A 13,773-nucleotide genomic window follows, 5' to 3' on the forward strand; every position below is an offset into this window, starting at 1 on the left:
TACCAAATTTTAAAATTATTCTTCACAATGTGTGTACTACAGTCATGAAACAATTTTAAGTAGATTTTTCATTATTAGCATAGCATTACTCTCCTTAGTTTACTCAACCAACAAAACAATAAATCAAACCTTGAGTTACACATTGGCTGACTTCTGTTGTGTAAAAATTTCCTACATAGCAAGTTTTTAAGCTACCAATATGGTATCATCGAATGTGAGGTGGGGAAGAACACACAAGCCTATTATAGACTATTTTCATTATCCAGGTATAATAAACACAAGTCTCAAAAACATACATAGTAGTAAAATAATTTGGAAGTAATAGGTTTTGAATAATTTTTAATAATATAATTTATTTAATTATAAGTTTAGATCGTTTAATTTTTAATAATGGCTATGTTTGACAACTAACTTGCAAACTTGCAATTGAGCCAGTACAAGCCAGCTCTAGGACACCATCATAAAACAGAGCTCTGCTGTCACATTATGGAGTATAATATTCTACATCCTGCCCACATCTTGTAAACAAATACAGCCTTAATTAAACTATGCTCAATTTACTCTGATAGAATGTGCCACTGTTTTCTGCTAGGGTCCTGGTAGATAACAGCGTGCGGATGTTATTTAAGTTTACAGAGATAAACGATATATCTACAGAGTAAATCCAATAAGGATTAAGGGCCAATAATTTTAGAGATCAAGAAAAGAAGTAGAAAAAAAGAAAACAGACTGAGAAATATTGATCTACGAAACAGAAAGAAAAGCAGAAGAAAATAAAGTGTTTTAAGAAGGAAGCAATGATGAAATCTGCCAAGTGCTTAGAGAACAAGTGACAGGATGACTGATAATTGACCATAAGTTTTGGCAAAATAAAGATTGTTGGTAAATTTGACAAGTGAGTTTCATTGAAGTTGTGGGGATGGAAATCTTATAGTGAACTAAAAAGATGAGAAGTGATTAAATACAGACAGTAAGTATACAAAACTTTAACGATTAGTTTTGCCATTAAGGAGAGTAGAGATAAGGGACTTTAACTGACAAAGGATATGGGACTGGTCTTCTACATTAGCAGGAAGGAAGACAGAAGCACGTGGAGAAAACGAGAAATAGATTGGTGTACAGAATTACTGTAGTATGTTGTGGTTCTGTTCTGACTACTATTTCTCAGGCAAACATTTGATATCAATGGTTAAAAATGAAAAAGAATTGGCATGTTTTAGGTGTGAGGAGATGTGAAGTGACTTTTATTGTTTATAATTTTGCTTTACTTTACTTAGAGAGAACAAATTAAATAGGAAAATTAGTAGAATTGGTAGGAAAACAATGAGATGATAAAATCTCTGCATGGTTGAGCCTTACTTAGCACATGTCTTAGGAAATTCACTTATTTATTAGCAAATACTTGCCACATGATTGCAGTAGCTTGAGCACTATTCTAGGCATCACAGATTGGCAATTAACAAAACAAAATCAAACCTATCTTTGCCTGTATAAATCTACTCAAGCAATTCATTAACATTTATTGTCTGTTAACTGTTAGACACCGTGTATGAAAGTGATCTCTTCACTACAATGCAACACATTTTGTTGTAAGTCAGTAATGGAACACATATTATTATTCTCCCATCTACAGGAGATTCTGGATGACTATAAGGAAATTAAGAAATCAATCCATATATATATTATATATATGTATATATCTCCAACTGGTCAAAATAAAAAGATTAAATGAAATATGAAATATTCCCAAATTCTTATTCTAGTGTATGTCTACTTCTTTGAGCACCATAGTCCTTCCAAATAGTGATCAAGGTATTTATAGACTAATAAAGAAACAAAACAGTGCATTGAAGCCCTAAGTCAAGAGCAGAAGTGAAACAAAAGGTTATGTAAAAAACCATTATTACAGTAGAAGAAAAGGAATTCAGGTCATACAACATCTCAGTTCTGTTTACCTATTATTCATATTTTCTAGGAAGTATTTTATTATAAATATACATAAACAAACTTGTAATTTTTGATAAGACATTAAACATGCTTCAGTGCTCCTTAATTTTATACCTCTAAATATAGCTTTCTCTGCTTATTATCTATCTCAAAATATGCTGGCCCATGTGACCTTTTACTATAATTTACTTAAACTCTCACAAACTCAGTAGTCCCAGGATTCAAATTTATTCTTTTGTAATACTCATTTAAATCTTTGAACTTGAATATGCAATAAACTCTGGAATGACTTTGAGCTCTGGATGATGAGCTTAGTAACCTTCAACCACTTATAAATTGGGGAAAACCTCTAAAACAGCCAAAACAAAGCTCTTGACTTTCTAAATATAACGTTTGCTTGACTCCTTGACTTAATTGTGAACCCTGTTGTTTTTCCTTGACTGGTTTGCCACTATCATTTGAAGTTAACCTTTCCTCCACTTAGTTGGAAATCATGCTCCAATGGATTAAGAGACAGAATTGCATTCCTTCCTATTAAATCTACCAAAGTCTCTAAGAAGTGTCTTGATAAAACAAAAACATATGTGTATGTTAGTTCTCCCAAAGTATAACCAAGGGTATTGAATCTTTCCCTTAACTATTCTTTCTCCCCTTTCAGTATATTTGATAATAAATTGTGCATGTTATTTAAATTCTAACTTCACTTCTTTAATTTAAAACCAATCATCATTTTTATTTTTCAGGTTTTCAAACCATGCTTTTTAGAACAAAATCAATTAAAACAGAATTATGAAAAATAAAAAAATGTAAGCTCATCTACACTGCCTCAAATGCCAAACCACTTTCTAGAAGTAATCATTATAAAGTTTAGTGACAGAATAGTTTCCATATTTCTATGCAGTTTTCTCCATGTATAAACATATACTCTTATGGGTTGTACAAGTTGTATTTTAAATTTTTATCCTTTGTATAGCACAAATAAATGATATTTTAAGTGATCTATGAATTTTAAGTGATTGAATTAATAAACAGGTAATCACATGAGATACTTGAATTTTTAAATTATATCTAATGTATTAGAAAAGTTATTTTAGTCTTATTTTGTATTCTAAAGCATTAGCAAAATTTCTTTTGTAAGCTTTTGGAAAAAAATGTTTAATACCCACATAAAAATTAGTTCAGATAGTGTCAGTGGATATTGTATACTTTTTTGTTATTTTCAAAAAGATTATTATTTTGTGCTGAATATATACATATATATATATATATAAACTATACAAGTAGATTCAAAATGTAAATGAAAAATACAGAAGTAATGGAGAGATAAAGATAATTTGAATAAATCATGTTAGCATTTTTAACATGTCATTTATTGTCTCTCTCTTTAAACAAATCAATCTGACATTATCTAATTTTGAGTATAAATCTAGTATATTCTGCAGTAGTATTTACATGTTCCTTTATAATACGGACTTTGATAGTGTATTTTTTCTCAACTGCAAACAAATTATATTCATTTAGCTCATAACCTGCACAGGGTATCTCTTTAGGATTTATTCTCTCTATATATTAAAACATTGATTTTGAAACAGTACACTTAACAGTAAGTGTTGGTGAATTCATCATATATTGGGTGCCTTGCAACCAAATATATATTCAGTTCCTAACATTATTGGTGTCTCCAATTTCAATAACTATAATATTATCACCTTTGGACTTTTATGGCATCTATCATCCGTGGATCTTAAAGGGCTTTACAAACATTAATTCCCACAATATTCTTGGGAGTACAGAAATATCATTAACCCCATATTACAGATGAGGAAACAAGCGCAAGGAGGTTAATAATACATACACTACTTTCTGTTTGTGTTGTGCCTTTGATTCAGGGATCTGTAAGTACACTAAAACCTTTATAATGCTAGTACAGGAGAACAGAACTAAGACAGACTTAGAGATTAACTCATGGCAGACTTTTACTGTATAGCATAGTTTCTAAAAATCACCTCCATAGTGCAGACAAATAATATGACTGCTTAAATTCAAATAGCTTGCAATTGTAATTAGAAATCATGAATACAAACTTACTCTCTTAATTTTCTCTCTAATTTGAAGGTAAGAGTGGATGATTATGAAGTGTAGGTAGCAGATTATAAAACTGTATATTGTATCAAATATGTAAAACTTTGTTTAATACACAATGGCATGGATAGCAAGATCACTGTATTTTTTTTAGCCATAGTGGCATTTATATTAATTGTTAATTTATATTGTATTATTATATTATATATAATTTCCTCAGGTCTAAACCAATTTTAACATCCTTCCTTCTTGCTATATAGACTTCAATCCCCAATAGTCACATAGTTTCATTAAGATTCCCTATGGTTATAAAGTCAAGGAACTTCAGACTGAATCATCCACAGCCAGATTTTTCTCCATCACTGATCTCTTGTCCTAAAAACATTAGCACCCTAGTTTTCAGTGCATCTTCGCGAAATCTTTCTCTTTTTCATTCTTTTCAGTATTGGAATTAACTAAGGAATCCTCTATTAGTATATTCTTGCTTTTTGCTTGCAACCACTTTCTTAGAAAGATTGTTTATAGTGTTTTTGTTCTGATGGGCTCAATGTGTTTCATGGTGTGAATACAGAAAGATTGAAAAAGGACCATATAGGGTGGTGGAGGAGACATTGGACATGAAATTATAATCACATTAATTACATGACCATGCAAAATCTCTGCAAAACAACCATATAAATGTTTAATCACACACTGGGAGTACAATTGTCATTTAAGTGGAAAGAACTGGAATTTTGAGTCTATTGTAGCAGCAGTTCAAGAGAAAGAAAATGCCTTTTTCGTTTGCTTACTCATGACAGATCCTAAAATATGGCATCCTTGGAGTAGAGAGCAGCTGTGTTGAGGACCTGTGCTTATTCACACAGGACAGGCTTTAGGTTCTGTGACTGAGATTAGAGTAGTTTGCATAGCTCTGGAGTGCCTGAAATAGGCTGTTAAGGAAGCTGGCTGGGATGCTTGCATCAGAATGTAAGTGACGTATCTGGGAGAAAGCTAATACATGAGAAAGGATAATTCTTTTTTTTGCTTTTCTTTTTCTTTCTCCATGCACGCATCTTCACCTGTATCTCTTCTGCTAGCTCAGTTAATTCTACTGCTACACATTCTTCCTTCATCCATGCTTTCTGGATTTCTCTTTTCCAAACCTTTATTTTATCTTTTCCTTCTTCAACCCGATCTAGCAATGAGAACTGATGTTTTTTTGTTTTGTTATTTTTTTTTTAATTGACCTGCCTTCTCCTAAGTGGAAAAGGACTGGTACTAAAGGAAGACAGAAGCATGTAAGAATGTGGTTGCAGGACCAATACAATTTTGGCTCAGGCCAGTACACTTTACCTCAGTGGTGAACTAGGGTACTTAGGGTAATATGTAGCTACACATTTGTCTCAAAGGAGCATCACTCATAATATATTTTATTGAGAAGTGACAAGAACATCTTCATTGTAATGGGCCACAGAGATTTTAAACGTTATTCTTAATTTCAACAAATTAAATAGAAAGCCATATTGTTTCTAAGGATAGCTCCTCTGTATCAGCCTGATATCATCAGTAGGCTGAGGCTGTTTCCAATGTGATGGAAGATAAACCTTGATAGGCAAAAGAGAGATTAATGAATAGGACTAAAGTCCTACAGCCAGAGAGGGTAGAACAAAAAGCAGATTCAGTTTAGGTTGTTATTTTCCATACACATAGAACTCAATCCCCAAACACAGTTAAGTATATAGGTTTTAAAATCTGACAAACCTGCATTCAAACCTCACTGCAGCTATTCCCACATACATGTCCTCCTTCTAGTCATTTAAACTCTGAGCTGCTGTTTCTTCATCTTTAAACCATGGTTAACATTATCCTCCTTATATGATCATTGACAAGATTAAATACTAATTTCACATGAAAAGACCCAAGGAAGTTATTATTTACCATTTCTAATTTATATCAAACCTATAGAGCAGGTGTATAGAAAAACCACTCTCATTCCTCTGCTCAGAGGTCTCTGAAAATGACTAAAATAAATTCTAGTTTATAATTCCTAATCCAACTTGTCAGCATAAACTGAATGACTAGATACTAATTAATTTTTTCCCCTTTGCTGGGTGGGCTCAGTAGTGCAAGTCTGTAAACCTTGCTACACGGAAAGCAGAGCTAAGAGGATTGTGGTTCAAGGCTCACCCTGGCAAAAAGTCAGCCCGACCCCTTCCCCCATTTCAGTCAGTAAGTTGGGCATGGTGGTGTACATCTGTGATCCCAAGTACACAGAAGGCTATAGACAGAAAGATCGCAGCCTGAGACCAACTCCAGGGAAACAGGTGAGACCTAGCTGAAAAACAGGTAAAACAAAAAAGGGCTAGGGGTGTGGTTTAACTGGTAAAAACCTACCAAGCAAGCTTGAGGCACAGAGTTCAAATCCTAGTACCATCAAAAAATATGTTTTTCTCTATGTTTACTATCAGAATATAGTATATGAGTTATTTGCAACTGATTCATATTATTTACTGATGCAGCCTGTGACTTTTGATATTCCATATTCACATCCTATTATAGCATGCTTTAATTTTTTCAAATATAAATTACTAACCCAAGGTCACACAGCTAGTCAGTGGTAAGATACAGGGCAGAGTATGGGCCTTACCTTATTGATCATGCGGCTTTTGAATACACTTAACAGGCTTATCATTTCTGAAGCTTGAGAAAACCTCACTAATATTATTAGAACATTCCAGGTCTCCTTTTCCATATTCATTTATGTACACTGATCAGCTCATTCTTTTCAAATGCCAGGGATGTATTGCTCACTAGAGGAACCTCAGTACCCAGCAGTCTTTAATGTAAAAGGCAAACCTTTCCACTAATGAGCAGTTTGTCTAGTGTTCTTAACCTTATCAGCAGCTCCTCAAGTGATAAAGGCTTAACTATTATGCACCGAAAGGTGTTGATAATTCTCAATCTTCATGCAGAAAATGGCTCTTTTGTCACTTCTTAAAGTCTACTGTTAAACTTAGCACACTGCTTACAAATTACCTTTCCCATTCTGCAAAGCAGTCAGCTGGAAGTATTGGTGGGCCGGCAGCAGGTGGAGCTTCCTCTTGTCAGGACAAAAATGATACCTGCTGCTTAATAGAAAATGAACCATCTGCAGTTTAATGATATAGACCCATCCCAGGAAGTGGACAGGGTTTAAAGACAAGGTAGAGAAAAGAACATTTTTTTAAATAAGGAAGATGAGATTGAGTATTAAACACTGTACAAATAGAATTGAAGGCTGGAGGTTTTATCAACTCCAACATTAGTTCAGAGTAACTGAAATGATTTTATTCCTCTGCTACTGGGATTCCCTAACCACAGTGGGCCCTATAAAGCAGGCCCAAAGCTCACGGGGACTTTCCTCATCCAGCTTCTGGAATGAAGAATGCAAGACAACATTGTCTCTGTGTTGCTGCAAGAGAAACAATAAAAGCTTGATCAGCTGAATTCTTAAATATGGCTGAATGTTTGATGAGATGAAGATGTAATTTTGTCTATGTTCCCTAAGGATCTGGATTAAATATGACTACAGGGCCTAATCAAATAGCTAGTCACTGAACAACGGTCCCAACTGCATTTTTCATTCTAGGCATGCCTTTCTTCCTCCCCCCCTCCCGCCCCTCCAAATACATTACTTATTCACTGGTTTGTCAGCAGTGTGCATTATTAGCGCTTGAGAGATAAAACTTTAAGTGTTGCTCCCAATTAGCACAACAGTGACCACGCACCATGCTCTGTGCTTAATGCCTGCTCTCAGAGAGGAGCTGGTTTTGAAGGTCTGAGGTGGAGGAGAAAAAAAATGAAACAGCTTAAGCATTCATTTTGAGTGGAGAGACAGCTCCTATTAACATTTAACAGCATTTGTGCAACTTGGTGCGGAGGTTATGATGCAAATGAGGAGGAATTAAAAGTGGCCAGGGGTTTGTCATTGATGGATTGCAGTCTGGCGGTGTTCACACTTCTGCCGTGTCCATCAGAAGCGATTACTGTGTAATTAAACCTTATTTCTCTACTCTTCAGTGCATAATTACTTTGTGAATGTAACCATCATCTAAAAAAGCTACCAAAATGCTTTAGCATTTAGTCTAGCAGTCATTTCCCTAGCTTGTGTCAGATATAACCATCAGACAGTGCAAAAGAACTGTCACTTTTAATAAGAGGCAAAAAATTAAATGAAACAGTATGCTTATTACAGGAAAATTAGGCGTTCAAGTGGTAGAGTCCTTTTCTGTTATTTGCATAATTTATTCTTTTTTGTCCCTCACACCAGAAGCTTCAGGCAATTTTCTTCACATTTAAATAGATCGCACATTTAAGGCTACTTAAGGAAAATTATCACTTTGCATATTTTAATTGTTGTAAAGAAAGTGAATAGAAGAGGTCTGCAGCTTGGACTCTTGAGTCGGTCAGATGCTCGACTGTCTGATTCTGGAGCTCCCCACTGCTGCACTAGAGATAACCCTACAGTTCACAGCTATCCACTTGCATTTCATCAGCATGCAAATGCAGCTCTGAGCAGTACAATAAGTGGATCTTTGATATTTACAAACTAACCACTAATAACCAAAACGTAATTTGTTTGACATAACTTTAGATTCTCTTATCGCTTTGCTTTTTTTTTTTTTTTTTAAGAGCAAAACCTTTAGGTTTAGAAAAACTAAGAGATAGTTCCCTCCAACTGGATAATATTCTACAGGTTCTAGAAATATGATTTGTTGCAAAATAATGATAGCATGCCAGCCAAGTCTTTGAATTCTTTTGTCTAATGTAGACTTGCTTTAATCAAAAGAAAAATTTGAATAAAAGTTACAATAAAAACTCTTCACCAACAAGAATTATATCAAGCCAATGGTGTTTCAAGTGAATGATTCAGCTACCAAGGGAAGGGTATAATGTTTTGATATGCTTGTGCTGTAATTCAAAAATATGAGAGCCACAGCACAGGGTGTTTTAGAGCAAATGCTGTAAATAGGCTAACGCCTGTACAAACTGTTAATTATAAAACTGGTGAAAAGTTAAAAGGATACTTCAATGAAAACTTTGATCAAAAACACACTGGGCTTACTTATTGCACTTAAGTGGGTTAAAGATTCTTAGTAGCATAATTTGCTTAGTTTTCATTACCAATTAGAAAAATTCCAAAGAGAAAGAAAACTAGTCTTCATTTTGATAAGACAGCAATACTTTAAAGTGTATTAAGATGTAAATCTGATTAACTCAGCAACACTTTTGTTTAATTACAAACAATTATATGTTCCCATTGGCTACTGGTCATTTTCATTTACAATACCATTGTCCTCAAGTGCAAACTCTAAACACTATTGAATATCTGAGGGACTACAGTTAGCACTCATTTGTAGACACTAAGCAAACATTTGTCTTTAAAAGTAAGTGAAGTAGGACTTAGTTTACAAAAACTGTTAGTCTATAGCTAAGTAATATAAAACATCACACTATAAAGTCTGACAAAAATTGAGTGTAAAGTATGAACTTGTAATTTAAAAAACAATCTGTCATTCTTTTGATCTGACTTTCAGAATAATCATTATTCTTTTAACTTTAAAATGTATTTAAGTAGTCAATAAAAGTTTTATGAACTTCAGAAAAATGTTTTCAAATATGGTTTTTTGCTTAAAATAGTCAATGAGAAAAAACAACACAGATTATGAAAAAACTAGAAAATCTTGAAAAGATCTTCACAATTTCCATGAAATACACTGCTGACATATCTGATTTCAGTATATCTTGTAGATATGAAACAAGTTATCTCTGACAGCATTCTTTGCATCACTGGATACTTGGTTAAATCAACTGACCCCAAACTTTCACTTTGTTTTTCACTTCTTCTTTTTTGGAGGTGAGCTTTAACTGTGCTGCTTTAATACTCATTTAAGGGAAAAATTGTACTTTTTAGAAACTCTACTCCCTCAACTCCCACCACTGACAAAATGACAAGACCCAGAAACAAGTAAATTTTCCATGTAGCTGAATATGTCAGAGAATCAAGTGCAGTGTTGCAGATTTGGAATGTCTTCCATTTACCTTTAATGTAAATTTGCTTTTGAAGTTGGTAATTCAATAATATCTCTATTTCAGGTGACATTTTTCAGACAGTAAGATTTTTTTAGTTGTTTTCATTTGGGGGGGTGGTTAGTACTGGCACTAGAACTCAGGGCCTAGCCTTGAGAGGCAGATGCTCTACCACTTGAGCCTATCTGCCAGCCTTTTTGTGTGTTGTATATTATGAAAGAGTGTCTCACATTTTGCCCAAGCTGAGTTTGAACCAAGATCCTTCTAATCTCTGTCTCCTGAGTATCTAGGATTATAGGCATGAGATACTGTTCCCAGCTGATATGTCTGGTTAGGATGCAATTTATATCTCTAACAACACTTCATAATGAAGGAAGGCATGATGATAGTAGAAGACAAGAAGTAAATTTAAAAAGGAGGTTTCTTCTGAGCAGTTGTAAAAAATTCATTTTTCTTCATAATTTTCTCTTTCAAAGGTTGCTTCTTTCTAGGAAATGCAAATAATAATAATATGCCACAGTCATATGTAGTATAGTAAAAAAAATGGCAAGTAAAGTTGACAATCTTCCCTGTGTGGTATATCTAGTAAATACATACTATTGCCAAAGAAACAGAAAAAGAAAATCAAACCACTATAAAAATGTGACTAAGAAATAGGTCAAAACTGAAATCCAAAAAGTTCTAGCAGCTCCTATAGTATATTACATCATTCTCAACTTTGAAGGGCCACTATCATGGTGTCTGAATAGTGTTAAATCATAGTCACTATTACTATTTAATTACTATTAAACAGAGATGGAACCAATTGGGACTTTGAGTAACGTAAAACAATGGTGAAGAACAGAGCCTTTGAGCAGTAGAACTGAGTGAAATTCCTACTTCACCATTTAATATCTTTTTCATTTTCGTTATATTACTTAATGTGTTGAGCTTGTGTTTTTTTCCTCTGCAAAAGGCACTTCTACCTCACAGGGCTGTTGGAAAGACTGGGATAAATAAAACACTTAGCACTTTGCCAAGTCCCTAGTAAATGTCTAGAAATGGTCATTATTGTTCTTGTTACTATAGCTATAGTTTATATTCACTTTTTTGTATACATATGTGTGATGATGTAGAACTCACAGTTTGTTTCAGCGTCTTAGTAAGAATACTTTGCATTGTAAAATAAAGGTTTTTTTTGTAATTTAATCTCTAATTCATTGTCATTTTTTGGTTTTGTAGTTTTGTTTTGTTTTTGACTTACACATGTTAGTCAACTGTCTAGCATTGAACTACACCCCAGCTTCTAAAGTAGGAGATCCATATTTACTAAGGTGTCTTTATAGCATAATCCATATTTTTAAGCATGGAGTATCATTTATTAGACTCCAAATCATTTTTATCTTAGAAGCATGAGACACAGTACTAATAGTATTACCTATTTATTTTTCTTTTCATTGGTTCATGAATATTTTTCATTTCTTTCTTAGAAATAAATAGACTTTCATTCATTGAGATTGAATGTCAATTAAACAATAACAATTAACCTTCAATGTTTGGATCCCCAACTGAAGACAATTTTTCATTGGATTTAGCACCCAAGTACCTAAAGTTTTGCCCAGCTATCACTAACATACAACTAAACTCTTTAACATTTCATGCAAAAGACAGAGTAGCTTAGAAGATCCCATGATAGGTGCATTTGCTACAGTGTATGAAAAAGGCATTAGTCATAGCTAATATCCCTTTTGTTCCTGTCTCCTCCATTGTTTTTACAGTCAAAAGTAGCACAATCATTGCATTGTTATCTGGAAGATATTAAACACAATTTTATGAACTTGAAGGAAATAAAAGTATGGGACGAGTTACATGATAAAAATAAAACACCATTTACTCAATGTTAAGAGTCTATTTAATTCATTTGTGTTCTTTTTGATCTTCTTCACTTTGCTTCTCTTACCTTCTCTAAAGCTTCTAAACAGAGGCTTATAGAATGCCAGGAAGAATAAATACAAATGAAAGGAATGTGATGAATACACCTCCCAGAATTGGTATCAGTGATATTTATACTGGGTCAATTGGGATGGCAGACACTATATTGTTAACTCACTCAACATTTCAAAAAGAATTCTTATTTAATTACATAAAATTTATATCATTTCAGGGGGGCCTTACATGATCACCCTGTTTATCAGGGGGGAATTATGTTTTCTAAAAATAAAAGAAAGTAACTAGCACTAGGTGGTAATACAAATGTATAAATACAATACTCAGGAAGAGGTTTGATAATCTTTCAATTTCAATACTGGGGAAAGACAATTTGTCATTTTGATCGTTAGCTTCAACATTCCTGATTTAAAATGTAAACTTAACTACTATAGTATTACTTCAGCCATAATCCAGGCAAAATAAAATCAATTGTTTAACTAGCATATACTAAAGTACATGTATATATAATAAAAATAAGTTAGCTTATAGGAGTTGCTAGAGTGACTACTGATGAATGATGTGTCTTTATTATTTCCCATGTATAAAAGATAAAATGAAATAAATTTCATAATTTTTCTTGCAAATTTTACTAAAAAGAGACTGAAATAGAAGGAAGGATGGGGGGGTAGAGAAGAAGCTGTAAGCTATGTATGCATTATTTTTTATCACACCAATGATAGAAATCCTGTTTCAAACTGAGTTTCAGAGCATTCAGAAGCAAAGTCAATTGGAATCTAAACTTTTCTGATTAAGTAATTGTTTACGACTAACTACAGAAGTTGTTTCTAATAGTGACTTAAAAGTAATTAGTGTATTGTTTATTTTACTGCTTCTCTTTACCATTAATCTTTAAATTACTTTTGGCTCCATGAGAGAAGGACCAAGGAGATGACTCAGCTCTGGGTATTTATGACTTCTTCCAGTAGATTAGGGGTCCTCAAACCAGCATTTTTAGCCTCATCTGTGATTTCAAAAGAAACATGAGTTGTACTGTTCATCGAATCAGAATCTCTGGGGTCAAGACTGGAAACTCGTAATAACCTATCCATATAATGTTTATGCATATTGAATTTTGAGAGCCACTCTCTTAGGCAAAAAAGATATAATGGAGATGATCACAAACAGGTTAATGTTCGGTGTGATAAGGCTGGAAGAATGAGCATTCTGTACCTATCTTCTGTCATCTTTATTCTGTGACCAACAGCCATTCGTTCCAAATCTTACAGTATTCTTGTCTCATTCTGTAGCATGTAGTTTAAGAGAACATAAATTGTGCTATATCTACATGGGTGAAGTCATGAACAGTAGTAATAGATATGAGACACCTAAATATCGTGTAAATTTGTGGGAAAAAATATAGTATGGAATGGGAATTTACTTCTTGGATAATTTCTAGTTTAACAACATTATCTTAAAAAGAACATGGCATAATGATCAGTTAAAGACTGTATTTTGAAACCATTTTTTATAGGGTGAGATAAAAATGATATGAATATCATGCTTCTTGTTTTTGAAAGTATTTGATAAAACAGCAGGTATTGTGTTTAATGTATGTATGACTTTTCAATATGTTCAAATGATATGGAATATTTTGTTTTCTTTGTGCAGCAGCTAGTAACAGTCATTGTGTAACATGAGGAAGCACTTATTCTGTTCATCTGTTAAACAAGGCCAAGCTGACAATAAGAATGCGGAGAACAAAAATAGAAACTGCACTACCTTTTA

The 13,773-nt window shown here is 33.4% G+C and overlaps 1 protein-coding gene across 6 annotated transcripts in view; it reads right to left on the reverse strand.

The window, feature by feature from the left end:
• The window catches only part of Fign (fidgetin, microtubule severing factor), a 376,464-nt gene that overhangs the window by 237,482 nt on the left and 125,209 nt on the right, over nt 1-13,773 (reverse strand). For 4 of the 6 annotated variants that reach the window (XM_074070974.1, XM_074070972.1, XM_074070971.1 and 1 more), the window contains one exon: nt 9,783-13,773. This exon is cut by the window's right edge and continues 11,226 nt beyond it. The exons of the other annotated variants lie outside the window; for them this stretch is intronic. The gene's annotated coding sequence lies outside the window, so the exon portion shown is untranslated. Of the gene's footprint in view, nt 1-9,782 lie in introns of those variants that run through there. 6 annotated transcript variants of the gene reach the window in all.

Source organism: Castor canadensis, chromosome 4, assembly GCF_047511655.1.
Source record: "Castor canadensis chromosome 4, mCasCan1.hap1v2, whole genome shotgun sequence".
NCBI lineage: Eukaryota > Metazoa > Chordata > Mammalia > Rodentia > Castoridae > Castor > Castor canadensis.